Genomic DNA, 17,097 nt, shown 5'->3' with positions numbered 1-17,097 from the left:
AGTGCCAATATGTCATATGTGCATTAGTCACACACTAGTTAGATTATACAACATTGAACACAAATACTAGTAATATAAGCATTGCTCATGTACTCTTGAATCTTGATACACAAAGGGTCTGTTTGTTTCGGCTTCTGGCAGCTTCTGGCCACCAAAAGCTATTGCAGACTGCCAAACGCTCAGCTTTTCAGTCAGCTTCTATAAAATTCGTTGGAACAAAAACCATTCAAAATCAACATAAACACATAATCGGTTGAGTCGTTTTAATAGTAGTGAGAGCACCTAGAGGGGGTGAATAGGTGATCCTGTAAAATTCAACAACTAATAGCCACAAAACTTGGTTAAGTGTTAGTCCGATAAAACCAAGTGGCTAAAGAGTGAGCTCTTGCGAATCACAATAATCACACAGAAAGACAATCACAAGAGACACAGAGTTTTATCACGTGGTTCGGCCAAGTACAAAACTTGCCTACTTCCACGTTGTGGCGTTCCAATGGACGAGGGTTGCACTCAACCCCTTTCAAGTGATCCAATAATCAACTTGAATACCACGGTGTTATTCTTTGCTTATCTCTTTTCCCGTTTGCGAGGAATCTCCACAAGTTGGAGTCTCTCGCCCTTACAACAAATATCAAAGTGAAAGCACAAGAGTAAGGGTGGGAAGCAACACACACAAATCTGCAGCAATACGCACACACACAAGCCAAAACTTGAGCTCAAATGAAGCGCAACAAGTTCACCACTAGAACGGAGCTCAAATCACTAACAAAGTCAATCAAGCGCGCGGAGACAGAGTGTGGAAGACTTAGAATGCTCAAAGTATGCTTGGGCGACTCCTCCATTCGCCTAGGGGTCCCTTTTATAGCCCCAAGGCAGCTAGGAGCCGTTGGAGGCATTCTTGGAAGGCTAATATTGCCTTCTGTCGGGTGGCGCACCGGACAGTCCGGTGCACCACCGGACACCCACTGTAGACGGTCCAGTGCGGATTTGTTTCCTTTCCTAGCGCAGATGGTCGTTGCAGTGTCGTGGCAGTTGGCGCACCGGACAGTCCGGTGCCCCCTGCCGACCCTTGGCGTGCCCACGCGTCGCGCGCGGATTGTGCGGCCGACCGTTGGCGCAGTCGACCGTTGGCTCATCGGACAGTCCGGTGCCTCACCGGACGGTCCGGTGAATTTTAGCCGTACGCCGTTGAACATTTCCCGAAAGCGACGACTTCGCCGCGGATGACTCACCGGACAGTCCGGTGCACCACCTGACAGTCCGATGAGTTGTAGTCGTACGCCGCCGTCGAGTCCCAAGAGCGGCCTGTTCACCGGAGGCTGGCCTAGCGTACCGGACATTGTCCGGTGCACCATCGGACAGTCCGGTGCACCCAGACCGAGTGGGAGTTGGCTGTACACAGCTAACTCTTCTCCAATCCATTTTCTCCTGTTTCTAGCACTTAGACACAATACATTAGTACTTAAATCAATGTACTAAGTCTAGAAACGTACCTTGTTGTATGATTTGCATTTTTCCAATCTTTGGCACAAATTAACACTTAGAGAGTATGTGTTAGGCACTTAATCACCAAAACACTTTAGAAATGGCCCAAGGGCACATTTCCTTTCAATCTCTCCCTTTTTGGTGATTTATGCCAACACAACCAAAAGCAATCAAACGAAGTGCAATATCAATGCAAATGAGAACAAATATTGTTTTTATTCAAATTTGGCATATTTGGATCATATTTTGCCACCACTTGGTTTATTTTTTGAAATCAAACTCATTTTCCTATCTCTAAGTCAAACACACTTGTTTAGGCACAAAGAGAGATATTCCAATGGAAAAATTGATTAAGAGCCAAAACTCCCCCTTTTTCCCATAATCAAACATTCTCCCCACAAGAAACCAACTTTTGACAGTAAGAGACACTAAGAGTATTTTGACAAATCAAAAGGTTCTAACTCTACTCTTTTCGAAATTTCAAAAGTGGTAGCTGATCCATTTGCTTTGGCCTTAATTTCTCCCCCTTTGGCATTAAGCACCAAAACGGGATCATTCTTGGTCCTTTAACCCTATTGCCTCACCAAAATTGTCAATTACGAGTAAAAAGGCAATAAGAGCATAGATATGAACTTGGAGTTAATACCGGAGTGCAGTGGAAGTCTTTGCATGGTCCAAGTTCACCTTTCCCTTTCAATTCACCTTTGAGACTAAAACAAGTAAACTCAAACACAAGATTAGTCTCAAAGGGTCAAGTTGTAGCATGCCTCCCCCTAAAATAAGTGCATCACTTGCAAATGGACTTGTGAGGTCCGGGGATCATGTTTACAACTTGAGCACCACAAATGAACAAAATAGACTGAAATGCATAAATTTACATGATCAAAGGCATAAAACACATGTATGCTATAGATCAATCCAAGTTATGCAAATCTAAGACATTTAGCTCACTACGCAACCTGCAAAACATTTTCTCATCTAAAGGCTTGGTGAAGATATCGGCTAGGTGGTTTTCGGTGTTAATATGGTACACCTCGATATCCCCCTTTTGTTGGTGGTCTCTCAGGAAGTGATGCCGGATGTCTATGTGCTTAGTGCGGCTGTGTTCAACAGGATTATCCGCCATGCGGATTGCACTCTCATTGTCACATAGGAGTGGTACTTTGCTCAGATTGTAGCCAAAGTCCCGGAGGGTTTGCCTCATCCAAAGTAGTTGCGCGCAACACTGTCCTGTGGCAACATACTCGGCCTCAGCGGTGGATAGGGCAACAGAAGTTTGTTTCTTTGAACTCCAAGACACCAGGGACCTTCCTAGGAATTGGCACGTCCCTGATGTACTCTTCCTATCAACCTTGCACCCGGCATAATCGGAGTCTGAATATCCAATCAAGTCAAAGGTAGACCCCTCTGGATACCAGATCCCGAAGCAAGGCGTAGCAACTAAATATCTAAGAATCCGCTTAACGGCCACAAGGTGACATTCCCTTGGGTCGGATTGATATCTAGCACACATGCAAACGCTAAGCATAATATCCGGTCTACTAGCACATAAATAAAGCAAGGAACCTATCATAGACCGGTATGCCTTTTGATCAACGGACTTACCTCCTTTGTTGAGGTCGACATGTCCGTCAGTTCCCATTGGTGTCTTTGCGGGCTTGGCGTCCTTCATCCCGAACCGCTTGAGCAGGTCTTGCGTGTACTTCATTTGGGAGATGAAGGTGCCATCCTTGAGTTGCTTCACTTGGAACCCAAGGAAGTAGTTCAACTCGCCCATCATCGACATCTCAAATTTCTGTGTCATCACCCTGCTAAACTCCTCACAAGACTTTTGGTTAGTAGAACCAAATATTATGTCATCGACATAAATTTGGCACACAAATAGGTCACCATCACAAGTCTTAGTGAAAAGAGTTGGATCGACTTTCCCAACCTTGAAAGCATTAGCAATTAGGAAATCTCTAAGGCATTCATACCATGCTCTTGGGGCTTGCTTAAGTCCATAGAGCGCCTTAGAGAGCTTACACACATGGTCGGGGTACCGTTCATCCTCAAAGCCAGGGGGTTGCTCCACGTATACCTCCTCCTTGATTGGCCCGTTGAGGAAAGCGCTCTTCACATCCATTTGGAACAACCTGAAAGAGTGGTGAGCGACATAGGCTAATGTTGGGGCAAAGGCAAAGACGCCACCCTTCGCTCGAGGCCTTCGCTGCAGTCGCTGGTCCGACGGAGGCAAAGCAGGCCTTCGCTGTCAGTCGCTGGTCCGACGGAGACAAAGCAGGCCTTCGCTGATATGGCGCCAGACGAAGGCCTGCGACATCGTCATCCCACCAAGCGGCCTCGTCCAGCTCAGAGGCCCATGTGTGATCCGGCCCATTGTAACGGGCCCCGCATGGCCGCTGCGTGTTACGGGCCTAATTTGCAAAGGCATTCCTGTAATTACAGTCTGTAACCCTGCTTTATGGGAATATTCTGGGGATAATCTAGGTATCCGAGGGCACATGCGTCCTTAACACAAGGCGCTGGGCGCTCAGACACCTATAAATACCCCCGCACAGTGCCCGTGAGGGCGCAGATTAACAGAGCTATTGCCATCTTGCGCGAGAACCCTGTTGACGTCATTGTTCCCCCTTGTTGGATCCCCTTGCAACTGAGAGCAAGTTCCAACATTTGGCGCCCACCGTTCGTGCTACGAGCAAACCACCCGCGATGGCACCCAAGAGAGCTAACCCGAAGGCTGACGAGGCTGCGAAGGCAGCACTGCTCGCCGCAAGAAAGGGCAAGGCCCTCGCCCTCACCCAATCCACCCACCTAGAGGCCACTGAAGACGACGTTCCCCGCACCTGCGAAGACGACACTCTCCGCACCTGCGGCCCTGAAGGACAACCGCAGCCACCCTCAGGCTTCGCACCACTGGAGGGCGCGGACCTCACCGAGGACGGTGAAGTCCTCGGCGTCTCAGCAGAAGAACAGCTACAGCTGCGCGCCCTGCGCCTCAAGAACCACAATCTCCAGAGGCAGAAAGAGATACTGGAGGCCAAGCGCCAGCGCGTGTCCGCACTAGCCAAAGTGCGGCAAATGATACACGACGAAGAGCAGAAGGCCCAGGAACTCGAGCGGGAGATCGCGCTGATGCAGCGCGAAGGCCACCTTGGCCTGCAGCACGAGCCACCCCTCCGGCAGCGCGCACAACTCGAAGACACGCGCGAAGGCCACCTCGGCCTGCAGCATGGGCCACCCCTGCAACACCGCGCGCAACCGGAAGACCCGCGTTTCCCCCAGTGTGACCACACCTTCCCGCACGCCGCGCCATTCCAGGGGGTCAACTATCTCGACGAGCGAAGTCCCCTGGCGCCACACCTGCAAGTGACGCATTGGCCAGCTAATTTCCGGGCAGGGACCTATCCCAAGTACAACAGCAGCACCGACCCGGCACAATACATAATGAGTTATCAGGTCGCCGTTGCATCTTCCGGAGGGGACGACGCCACAATGGCGAAGTCTTTCATCATCGCCCTAGAGGGCCCAGCTCTCACCTGGTTCACCAGGTTGCCTCCGCTGTCCATTGATTCCTGGAGAAGTCTCCGGGACAAGTTGAGAGCACCTAGAGGGGGGTGAATAGGTGATCCTGTAACACTTCAAAATCTTAAGCCACAAAACTTGATTAATTGTTAGCACAGTAATTTGCCAAGTGGCTAGAGAAGGATCTCAACACAATAACCAAGAGATATCAATCACAGAGATGGCACGATGGTTATCCCGTGGTTCGGCCAAGATCAACGCTTGCCTACTCCACGTTGTGGCGTCCCAACGGACGAGGGTTGCAATCAACCCCTCTCAAGCGGTCCAAAGACCAACTTGAATACCACGGTGTTGCTTTGCTTTTCTTAATCCCACTTGCGAGGAATCTCCACAGCTTGGAGCCTCTCGCCCTTACAAAAGATGTTCACAAAGAATCACGGAGCAAGGGAGGGATGAGCAACTCACACACGACACAAAGATCACAGCGAATACGCACACGCAAAGCACACTAGAACGGAGCTCAAATCACTAGAATGTCGAACAAGTGCGCAAGAATGAAGTGTGAGTGATCAATGATGCTCAAAGGATGCTTGGTGTTCTCCTCCATGCGCCTAGGGGTCCCTTTTATAGCCCCAAGGCAGCTAGGAGCCGTTGAGCACAAATCTGGAAGGCCATTCTTGCCTTCTGTCGTCGGGGGCACCGGACAGTCCGGTGCACACCGGACACTGTCCGGTGCCCGATTTCCTCCCTTAAATATCGAAGCCGACCGTTGGCAGCTTGAGAGCCGTTGGCGCACCGGACATGTCCGGTGCACACCGGACAGTCCGGTGCCGTCTTCTAGCCGTTGGCTCGGCCACGTGTCCCGCGCAGATTGCGCGGCCGACCGTTGGCCCGGCCGACCGTTGGCTCACCGGACAGTCCGGTGCACACCAGACAGTCCGGTGAATTTTAGCCGTACGTCGCCGGTGAATTCCCGAGAGCGGCCAGTTCGCTCGAGCCAGCCTGGCGCACCGGACAGTCCGGTGCTCCCAGACTCAGCAGATTCTTGGCTGCTCGAGCCAAGACATTTCCAATTGGATTTTTCCTGTTTCCAGCACTTAGACACAATACATTAGTCCATAAAACAATGTACTAAGTCTGAGAAACATACCTTAACTCTTGATTTGTACTTTGTCCACCTTTTTACACTTAGGCACTTGTGTTGATCACTAAATCACCAAAACACTTAGAAATGGCCCAAGGGCACATTTCCCTTTCAATCTCCCCTTTTTGGTGATTTATGCCAACACAACATAAAGCAAGTAGAACAAGTACAAAATCAAATCAAATAAGAACTCAATATTGTTTTGATTCAATTTTGACATATATGGATCACTCTATGCCACCACTTGGTTTGTTTTTGCAAATCCAACTCAAATTTCTATCTCTAAGTCAAACACACATGTTAAGACATAAAGAGAGTCATTCCAAGAGAAATTGATTCAAGATTTTCAAAAACTCCCCCTTTTTCCCATAATCAATACTTCTCCCCACAAGAAGCCAATTTTTGACAAGAGAGACAACAAAAGAGTTTTGACAAACCAAAAACTCTATTCTACTATTTTCAAAATCTCTATTTTCAAAATCTCTCAAGTGATAGCTGATCCATTTATCGCTTTGGCCTTTATTTTCTCCCCCTTTTGGCATCAAGCACCAAAACAGGATCAATCTTGGCCCTTTTAACCCCATTGCCTCACCAAATTCTTCAACTAAGAGCAAATAGGCAATAAGAGTATAAAGATGAACTTGGAAAAGTTACTCTTTTCATCGGAGTGCAGTGGAAGTCTTGCATGGTCCAAGTCCACCATTTTCCCTTTCAATTCTCCTTGGAGACTAAAACAACCAAACTCAAGTACATGGTTAGTCTCAAAGGGTCAAGTTGTAGCACATCTCCCCCTAAATATGTGCATCACTTGCAAACAGGACTTGTGAGATCCAGGGAGTGTTTGTACAACTTGAGCACCACAATAAGCAACAAAATGCAGAATGAAAAAGCATAAACACATGTATGCTACATTTCAATCCAAGTTCCGCGAATCTAAGATATTGAGCTCACTACGCAGCCTGCAAAAGGTCTTCTCATCTAGAGGCTTGGTAAAGATATCGGCTAGCTGGTTCTTGGTGCTAACATGAAACACTTCGATATCCCCCTTTTGCTGGTGGTCTCTCAAAAAGTGATGCCGGATGTCAATGTGCTTTGTGCGGCTGTGCTCAACAGGATTTTCCGCTATTCGGATAGCACTCTCATTATCACATAGGAGTGGGACTTTGCTCAGATTGTAGCCAAAGTCCCTGAGGGTTTGCCTTATCCAAAGTAGTTGCGCGCAACACTGTCCTGCGGCAACGTACTCGGCCTCAGCGGTGGATAGGGCAACAGAGGTTTGTTTCTTAGAGTTCCATGACACCAGGGACCTTCCTAAGAATTGGCATGTCTCTGATGTACTCTTCCTATCGACCTTACATCCAGCATAGTCGGAATCTGAGTATCCAATCAAGTCAAAGTTAGACCCCTTTGGATACCAGATCTCGAAGCAAGGCGTAGCGACTAAATATCGAAGAATTCGCTTCACCGCCACTAAGTGGCACTCCTTCGGATCGGATTGAAATCTAGCACACATGCATACGCTAAGCATAATATCCGGTCTACTAGCACATAAATAAAGCAAAGAACCTATCATGGACCGGTATGCTTTTTGATCAACGGACTTACCTCCTTTGTTGAGGTCGGTGTGTCCGTCGGTTCCCATCGGCGTCTTTGCGGGCTTGGCGTCCTTCATCCCAAACCTCTTTAGCAAATCTTGTGTGTACTTCGTTTGGGAGATGAAGGTGCCGTCCTTGAGTTGCTTCACTTGGAACCCAAGGAAGTACGTCAACTCGCCCATCATCGACATCTCGAATTTCTGCGTCATCACCCTGCTAAACTCTTCACAAGACTTTTGGTTAGTAGAACCAAATATTATGTCGTCAACATAAATTTGGCACACAAAAAGATCACCATCGCAAGTCTTAGTAAAAAGAGTTGGATCGGCTTTCCCAACCTTGAAAGCATTAGCAATTAAAAAGTCTCTAAGGCATTCATACCATGCTCTTGGGGCTTGCTTAAGTCCATAGAGCGCCTTAGAGAGCTTACACACATGGTCGGAGTACCGTTCATCCTCGAAGCCAGGGGGTTGCTCCACGTACACCTCCTCCTTGATCGGCCCGTTGAGGAAAGCGCTCTTCACATCCATTTGGTACAACCTGAAAGAATGGTGAGCGGCATATGCTAGCAAGATGTGAATTGACTCTAGCCTAGCCACAGGAGCAAAAGTCTCCTCAAAGTCCAAACCTGCGACTTGGGCATAACCTTTTGCCACAAGTCGAGCCTTGTTCCTCGTCACCACCCCGTGCTCGTCCTGTTTGTTGCAGAACACCCACTTGGTTCCCACAACATTTTGCTTGGGACGAGGCACCAGTGTCCAAACTTCATTGCGCTTGAAGTTGTTGAGTTCCTCCTGCATGGCCAACACCCAGTCCGGATCTAGCAAGGCCTCTTCTACCCTGAAAGGCTCAATAGAAGAGACAAAAGAGTAATGCTCACAAAAATTAACTAATCTCGAGCGAGTAGTTACTCCCTTGCTAATATCACCCAATATCTGGTCGACGGGATGATCCCTTTGAATCGTTGCTCGAACTTGGGTTAGAGGTGCCTGAGGTGCTTCTTCCTCTTCAACTTGAACATCCTGTGTTCCCCCTTGATCATGCGCCTCCACTTGAGGTACCTGTTCGTCACTTTGGGTTGGGGAATGCACCATAGTTGAGGAAGACGGTTGATCTTGCTCCAAATGTTCTTGAGGCCGTATATCTCCAATCGCCATGGTGCGTATCGCGGCCGTTGGAACGTCTTCTACATCATCAAGATCAACAACTTGCTCTCTTGGAGAGCCATTAGTCTCATCAAATACAACGTCGCTAGAGACTTCAACCAAACCCGATGATTTGTTGAAGACCCTATACGCCTTTGTATTTGAATCATAACCTAATAAAAACCCTTCTACGGCTTTGGGAGCAAATTTGGAATTCCTACCCTTCTTCACTAGAATGTAGCATTTACTCCCAAAAACACGAAAATACGATACATTAGGTTTGTTACCGGTTAGTAGCTCATACGACGTCTTCTTGAGGAGGCGGTGAAGGTAGACCCTGTTGATGGCGTGGCAAGCCGTGTTCACGGCTTCCGACCAAAAGCACTCGGGGGTCTTGAATTCTCCAAGCATAGTCCTCGCCATATCTATGAGCGTCCTGTTCTTCCTCTCTACCACACCATTTTGCTGAGGTGTGTAGGGAGCGGAGAACTCGTGCTTGATCCCCTCCTCCTCAAGAAACTCCTCCACTTGAAGGTTCTTGAATTCGGACCCATTGTCGCTCCTTATCTTCTTCACCCTGAGCTCAAACTCATTTTGAGCTCTCCTTAGGAAGCGCTTGAGGGTCCCTTGGGTTTCAGACTTATCCTGCAAAAAGAACACCCAAGTGAAGCGGGAAAAGTCATCAACGATAACTAGACCATACTTACTTCCTCCTATGCTCAGATAGGCGACGGATCCGAAGAGGTCCATATGTAGCAGCTCCAGGGGTCTTGATGTTGTCATCACATTTTTGGTGTGATGAGAGCCTCCCACCTGTTTCCCTGCTTGACAAGCTGCACAAGGTCTATCTTTTTCGAAATGAACATTGGTTAGACCTATCACGTGTTCTCCCTTTAGAAGCTTGTGGAGGTTCTTCATCCCCACATGTGCTAAGCGGCGATGCCACAGCCAGCCCATGCAAGTCTTAGCCATTAAGCATGCATCTAGACCGGCCTCTTCTTTTGCAAAATCAACTAAGTAAAGCTTGCCGTCTAGTACACCCTTAAAAGCTAGTGAACCATCACATCTTCTAAAGACAGACACATCTACATTTGTAAACAAACAGTTATATCCCATATTGCATAATTGACTAACAGATAGCAAATTATATCCAAGACTCTCCACTAGAAACACATTAGAGATAGAATGCTCATTGGAGATTGCAATTTTACCTAGCCCTTTTACCTTGCCTTGATTCCCATCACCGAATATTATTGAATCTTGGGAATCTTTGTTTTTGACGTAGGAGGTGAACATCTTCTTCTCCCCCGTCATATGGTTAGTGCATCCGCTGTCAATAATCCAGCTTGAACCCCCGGATGCATAAACCTGCAAGGCAAATTTAGGCTTGGGTCTTAGGTACCCAACTCATGTTGGGTCCTGCAAGGTTAGCACAAATATCCTTAGGGACCCAAATGCAGGTTTTGTCTCCCTTGCATCTTGCCCCTAATTTTCTAGCAACTATCTTCCTATCCTTTCTACAAATAGCAAAAGAAGCATTTAAAGCATGATATATTGTAGAAGGTTCATTTACTTTCCTAGGAACATTAACAACATTTCTCCTAGGCATATTATGAACAGCATTTCTCCTACCAACATTTCTATCATGCACATAAGAAGAACTAGAAGCAACCATGGCATGAGAATCAAAGGCATTATATGCATTACAACTCCTATAAGCATTTCTAGATTGTCTCCTATCATGGTACATAAAAGCATGGTTCTTTTGCACACTACTAGCCATAGGGGCCTTTCCTTTCTCCTTGGCGGAGATGGGAGCCTTATGGCTTGTCAAGTTCTTGGCTTCCCTCTTGTGGCCAAGTCCATCCTTAATTGAGGGGTGTCTACCAATCGTGTAGGCATCCCTTGCAAATTTTAGCTTGTCAAATTCATTCTTGCTAGTCTTAAGTTGGGCATTAAGACTAGCTAATTCCTCATTTAATTTAGAAATTGAAACTAAATGATCATTACAAGCATCAATGTCAAAATCTTTACACCTATTACAAGTTTCAACAATTTCTACACAAGAATTAGATTTACTAGCTACTTCTAGTTTAGTATTTAAATCATCATTAAAACTTTTTAACTTAGCAATAGTTTAATGACAGGAAGATAATTCACTAGAGAGCATTTCATTCCTCTTAATTTCTAGAGCAAGAGATTTCTGAGCTTCTACAAATTTATCATGTTCTTCATACAACAAATCCTCTTGCTTTTCTAAAAGTATATTCCTATCATTCAAGGCATCAATCAATTCATTAATTTTGTCTACCTTAGTTCTATCTAATCCCTTGAATAAGCATGAGTAATCTATCTCATCATCATCACTAGACTCATCCTCACTTGAAGAAGCATAAGTACTAGTATTAGGACTGCTTACTTTCTTCTCCCTTGCCATGAGGCAAGTGTGACGCTCGTTTGGGAAGAGGGATGACTTGTTGAAGGCAGTGGCGGCGAGTCCCTCATTGTCGGAGTCGGACGAGGAGCAGTCCGAATCCCACTCCTTGCCAAGATGAGCCTCGCCCTTTGCCTTCTTATAGTTCTTCTTTTTCTCCCTCTTGTTCCCTTGATCCTGATCACTATCATTGTCGGGACAGTTAGCAATAAAATGACCAAGCTTACCGCATTTGAAGCATGAGCGCTTCCCCTTGGCTTTGGTCTTGCTTGGCTGTCCCTTGCGACCTTTAAGCACCGTCTTGAATCTTTTGATGACGAGAGCCATCTCTTCATCATTAAGTCCGGCCGCCTCAATCTGTGCCACCTTGCTAGGTAGCGCCTCCTTGCTTCGTGTTGCCTTGAGAGCAAGGGGTTGCGGCTCGTTGATCGGACCATTCAAGGCGTCGTCCACGTACCTCGCCTCCTTGATCATCATTCGCCCGCTAACGAATTTCCCAAGAACTTCTTCGGGCGACATCTTGGTGTACCTGGGATTTTCACGAATATTGTTCACCAAATGAGGATCAAGAACGGTAAATGACCTTAGCATTAGGCGGACGACGTCGTGGTCCGTCCATCGCGTGCTCCCGTAGCTCCTTATTTTGTTGATAAGGGTCTTGAGCCGGTTGTATGTTTGTGTCGGCTCCTCGCCCCTTATCATCGCGAACCGTCCAAGCTCGCCTTCCACCAACTCCATTTTGGTGAGCAAGGTGACGTCGTTTCCCTCATGAGAGATCTTGAGGGTGTCCCAGATCTGCTTGGCATTGTCCAAGCCGCTCACCTTGTGATACTCGTCCCTGCACAAAGAGGCTAGCAACACAGTAGTAGCTTGTGCATTTTTATGAATCTGTTCATTAATAAACACAGGGCTATCCGAGCTATCAAATTTCATTCCACTTTCCACAATCTCCCAAATGCTTGGATGGAGAGAAAACAGGTGAGTACGCATTTTGTGGCTCCAAAATCCGTAGTCCTCTCCATCAAAGTGAGGGGGCTTGCCAAGTGGAATAGGGAGCAATTGAGCATTTGAACTATGCGGGATGCGCGAATAATCGAAAGAAAAGTTTGAGTTAACCGTCTTTCGTCTATCGTGGTCGTCGTCGTCCTTTTGGGAGGAGGAAGATTTGTCGCTGTCGTAGTAGACAATTTCCTTGATGCGCCTTGTCTTCTTCTTTCTCCCGTCTTTTCTTTTGTGGCCCGAGCCTGAGTCGGTGGGCCTGTCATCATTGGGCTCGTTGACGAAGGACTCCTTCTCCTTGTCGTTGATCACCATCCCCTTGCCTTTAGGATCCATATCTTCGGGCGGTTAGTCCCTTTCTTGAAGAGAATGGCTCTGATACCAATTGAGAGCACCTAGAGGGGGGTGAATAGGTGATCCTGTAACACTTCAAAATCTTAAGCCACAAAACTTGATTAATTGTTAGCACAGTAATTTGCCAAGTGGCTAGAGAAGGATCTCAACACAACACAATAACCAAGAGATATCAATCACAGAGATGGCACTGTGGTTATCCCGTGGTTCGGCCAAGATCAACGCTTGCCTACTCCACGTTGTGGCGTCCCAACGGACGAGGGTTGCAATCAACCCCTCTCAAGCGGTCCAAAGACCAACTTGAATACCACGGTGTTGCTTTGCTTTTCTTAATCCCACTTGCGAGGAATCTCCACAGCTTGGAGCCTCTCGCCCTTACAAAAGATGTTCACAAAGAATCACGGAGCAAGGGAGGGATGAGCAACTCACACACGACACAAAGATCACAGCGAATACGCACACGCAAAACCCAGACTTGAGCTCAAGAGACTAGCACACTAGAACGGAGCTCAAATCACTAGAATGTCGAACAAGTGCGCAAGAATGAAGTGTGAGTGATCAATGATGCTCAAAGGATGCTTGGTGTTCTCCTCCATGCGCCTAGGGGTCCCTTTTATAGCCCCAAGGCAGCTAGGAGCCGTTGAGCACAAATCTGGAAGGCCATTCTTGCCTTCTGTCGTCGGGGGCACCGGACAGTCCGGTGCACACCGGACACTGTCCGGTGCCCGATTTCCTCCCTTAAATATCGAAGCCGACCGTTGGCAGCTTGAGAGCCGTTGGCGCACCGGACATGTCCGGTGCACACCGGACAGTCCGGTGCCGTCTTCTAGCCGTTGGCTCGGCCACGTGTCCCGCGCAGATTGCGCGGCCGACCGTTGGCTCACCGGACAGTCCGGTGCACACCGGACAGTCCGGTGAATTTTAGCCGTACGTCGCCGGTGAATTCCCGAGAGCGGCCAGTTCGCTCGAGCCAGCCTGGCGCACCGGACAGTCCGGTGCTCCCAGACTCAGCAGATTCTTGGCTGCTCGAGCCAAGACATTTCCAATTGGATTTTTCCTGTTTCCAGCACTTAGACACAATACATTAGTCCATAAAACAATGTACTAAGTCTGAGAAACATACCTTAACTCTTGATTTGTACTTTGTCCACCTTTTTACACTTAGGCACTTGTGTTGATCACTAAATCACCAAAACACTTAGAAATGGCCCAAGGGCACATTTCCCTTTCACAAGTTCCTACTCAACTTCCAAGGGTACCGCCCAGACACCGACGCCTTGGCCGAACTATCGCTCTGCAAGCAGCTGGAAAAGGAGACTCTGAGGGAGTATTACCGCAAATTTTTAACACTCAAGTCACAGCTGCCCTCAGTCGATGACCAGATCGGCATCCACTACGCTATCAGTGGCCTTCGCGCCGGCGTCCTTTACAGCCACTGCATCAGAGATCCGCCAAAGAACCTCCAGGAGTTATATCAGCTGTTTGAAAAGTACGCCAAATCCGAAGAGCTCCACCAGCGCAAGGTTGAGTCCCAAAGGAAGCCAAAAGATGCTCCACAGTCCAGCCGCACGTGGACAAGGACTCCGCAGCCGGACTGAGAGCACCTAGAGGGGGGGTGAATAGGTGATCCTGTGAAACTTAAACTTATAGCCACAAAAACTTGTTAAGTGTTAGCCCAATAATCGCCAAGTGGCTAGAGAGGAGTCTCAACAAAACACAATACCACAAGAGATCAAACACAGAGATGACACAATGGTTTATCCCGTGGTTCGGCCAAGACCAACGCTTGCCTACTCCACGTTGTGGCGTCCCAACGGACGAGGGTTGCAATCAACCCCTCTCAAGCAGTCCAAAGACCAACTTGAATACCACAGTGTTTTGCTTTTCCTTTCAATATCCCGTTTGCGAGGAATCTCCACAACTTGGAGTCTCTCGCCCTTACACTTGAGATTCACAAAGAAATACGGAGTAAGGGAGGGAAGCAACACACACAAATCCACAGCAAATATGCGCACACACACGACCAAGAATCGAGCTCAAAAGACTATCTCAAAGTTCTCACTAGAACGGAGCTCGAATCACTGAGAATGACAAACAAATGCGCAAAGACTGAGTGTGGATGACCAAGAATGCTCTAAGGTTGCTTGGTGTTCTCCTCCATGCGCCTAGGGGTCCCTTTTATAGCCCCAAGGCAGCTAGGAGCCGTTGAGAGCAGATCTGGAAGGCCAATCTTGCCTTCTGTCGTCGGGTGCACCGGACAGTCCGGTGCACACCGGACACTGTCCGGTGCCCGATTTCCTTCCTTAAATAGCGAAGCCGACCGTTGGCAGACTTGGAGCCGTTGGCGCACCGAACATGTCCGGTGCACACCGGACAGTCCGATGCCCCCTTCTAGCCGTTGGCTCGGCCACGTGTCCCGCGCAGATCGCGCGGCCGACCGTTGGCCCGGCCGACCGTTGGCTCACTGGACAGTCCGGTGCACACCGGACAGTCCGGTGAATTATAGCCGTACGCCGTCGGCGAATTCCCGAGAGCGGCCACTTCGCTCGAGGCAGCCTGGCGCACCGGACACTGTCCGGTGCACCACCGGACAGTCCGGTGCCCCAGACCGAAACAGCCTTTTGGCTGTACACAGCCAACTCTTCTCTTTTCTTCTTCTTTCTGTTTCTAATACTTAGACAAGTATATTAGTACACAAAACCAATGTACTAAGACTTAGAAACATACCTTTGTTCTTGATTTGCACTTTGTCCATCCATGAGCATAAATTCACATTTAAGCACTTGTGTTGGCACTCAATCACCAAAATACTTAGAAATGGCCCAAGGGCACATTTCCCTTTCAATCTCCCCCTTTTTGGTGATTTATGCCAACACAACATAAAGCAACTAAAATAAGGGTAAAATCACTTCAAATAAAACTCAAATTTATTTTGATTCATTTTTGGCATATATGGATCATCCTTTGCCACCACTTGGTTTGTTTTTGCAAATCAAACTCAAATCTCTATCTCTAAGTCAAACACACATGTTGAAGCATAAAGAGAGTCATTCCAAAAGAGATTGATCAAGGATTTCAAAAACTCCCCCTATTTCCCATAATCAACACTTCTCCCCACAAGAGGCCAACTTTTGACAAAAGAGACAATGCAAGAGTTTTGACAAACCAAAAGATCTATTCTACTATTTTCAAAATTTCTCAAGTGGTAGCTGATCCATCTATTGCTTTGGCCTTTATTTTCTCCCCCTTTGGCATCAAGCACCAAAACGGGATCAATCTTGGCCCGATAACCCCATTGCCTCACCAAAATCTTCAATTAAGAGCAAATGGCAATAAGAGTTCATGAGATGAACTTGGAATAAGTTACCCTCTCATCGGAGTGCAGTGGAAGTCTTTCATGGTCCAAGTCCACCTTTTCCCTTTCAATTCTCCTTTGAGACTAAATCAAGTAAACTCAAGCATATGGTTAGTCTCAAAGGGTCAAGTTGTAACACAACTCCCCCTAAATATGTGCATCACTTACACAAGGACTTGTGAGGTCCAGGGAATGTTTGTACAACTTGAGCACCACAATAAGCAACAAAATGCAGAATGAACATGATCAAAGGCATAAACATATGTATGCTACAATTCAATCCAAGTTCCGCGAATCTAAGACATTTAGCTCACTACGCAGCCTGCAAAAGGTCTTCTCATCTAGAGGCTTGGTAAAGATATCGGCTAGCTGGTTCTCGGTGCTAACATGAAACACTTCGATATCTCCCTTTTGCTGGTGGTCTCTCAAAAAGTGATGCCGGATGTCTATGTGCTTTGTGCGGCTGTGTTCAACAGGATTTTCCGCCATGCGGATAGCACTCTCATTATCACATAGGAGTGGGACTTTGCTTAGATTGTAGCCAAAGTCCCGGAGGGTTTGCCTCATCCAAAGTAGTTGCGCGCAACACTGTCATGCGGCAACATACTCGGCCTCAACGGTGGATAGGGCAACAGAGGTTTGTTTCTTAGAGTTCCACGACACCAGGGACCTTCCTAAGAATTGGCACGTCCCTGATGTACTCTTCCTATCGACCTTACATCCAGCATAGTCGGAATCTGAGTATCCAACCAAGTCAAAGGTAGACCCTTTTGGATACCAGAGCCCGAAGCAAGGCGTAGCAACCAAATATCTTAGAATTCGCTTCACCGCCACTAAGTGACACTCCTTAGGATCGGATTGAAATCTAGCACACATGCATACGCTAAGCATAATATCCGGTCTACTAGCACATAAATAAAGTAAAGACCCTATCATTGACCGGTATGCTTTTTGATCAACGGACTTACCTCCTTTGTCGAGGTCGGTGTGTCCGTCAGTTCCCATCGGCGTCTTTGCGGGCTTGGCGTCCTTCATCCCAAACCGCTTTAGCAGATCTTGCGTGT

The sequence above is a fragment of the Zea mays genome, chromosome 5, assembly GCF_902167145.1.
Source record: "Zea mays cultivar B73 chromosome 5, Zm-B73-REFERENCE-NAM-5.0, whole genome shotgun sequence".
Classification (NCBI taxonomy): Eukaryota; Viridiplantae; Streptophyta; class Magnoliopsida; order Poales; family Poaceae; genus Zea; species Zea mays.
The sequence above is the reverse complement of the archived record's forward strand: the minus strand, read 5'-3'. Positions refer to the sequence as shown.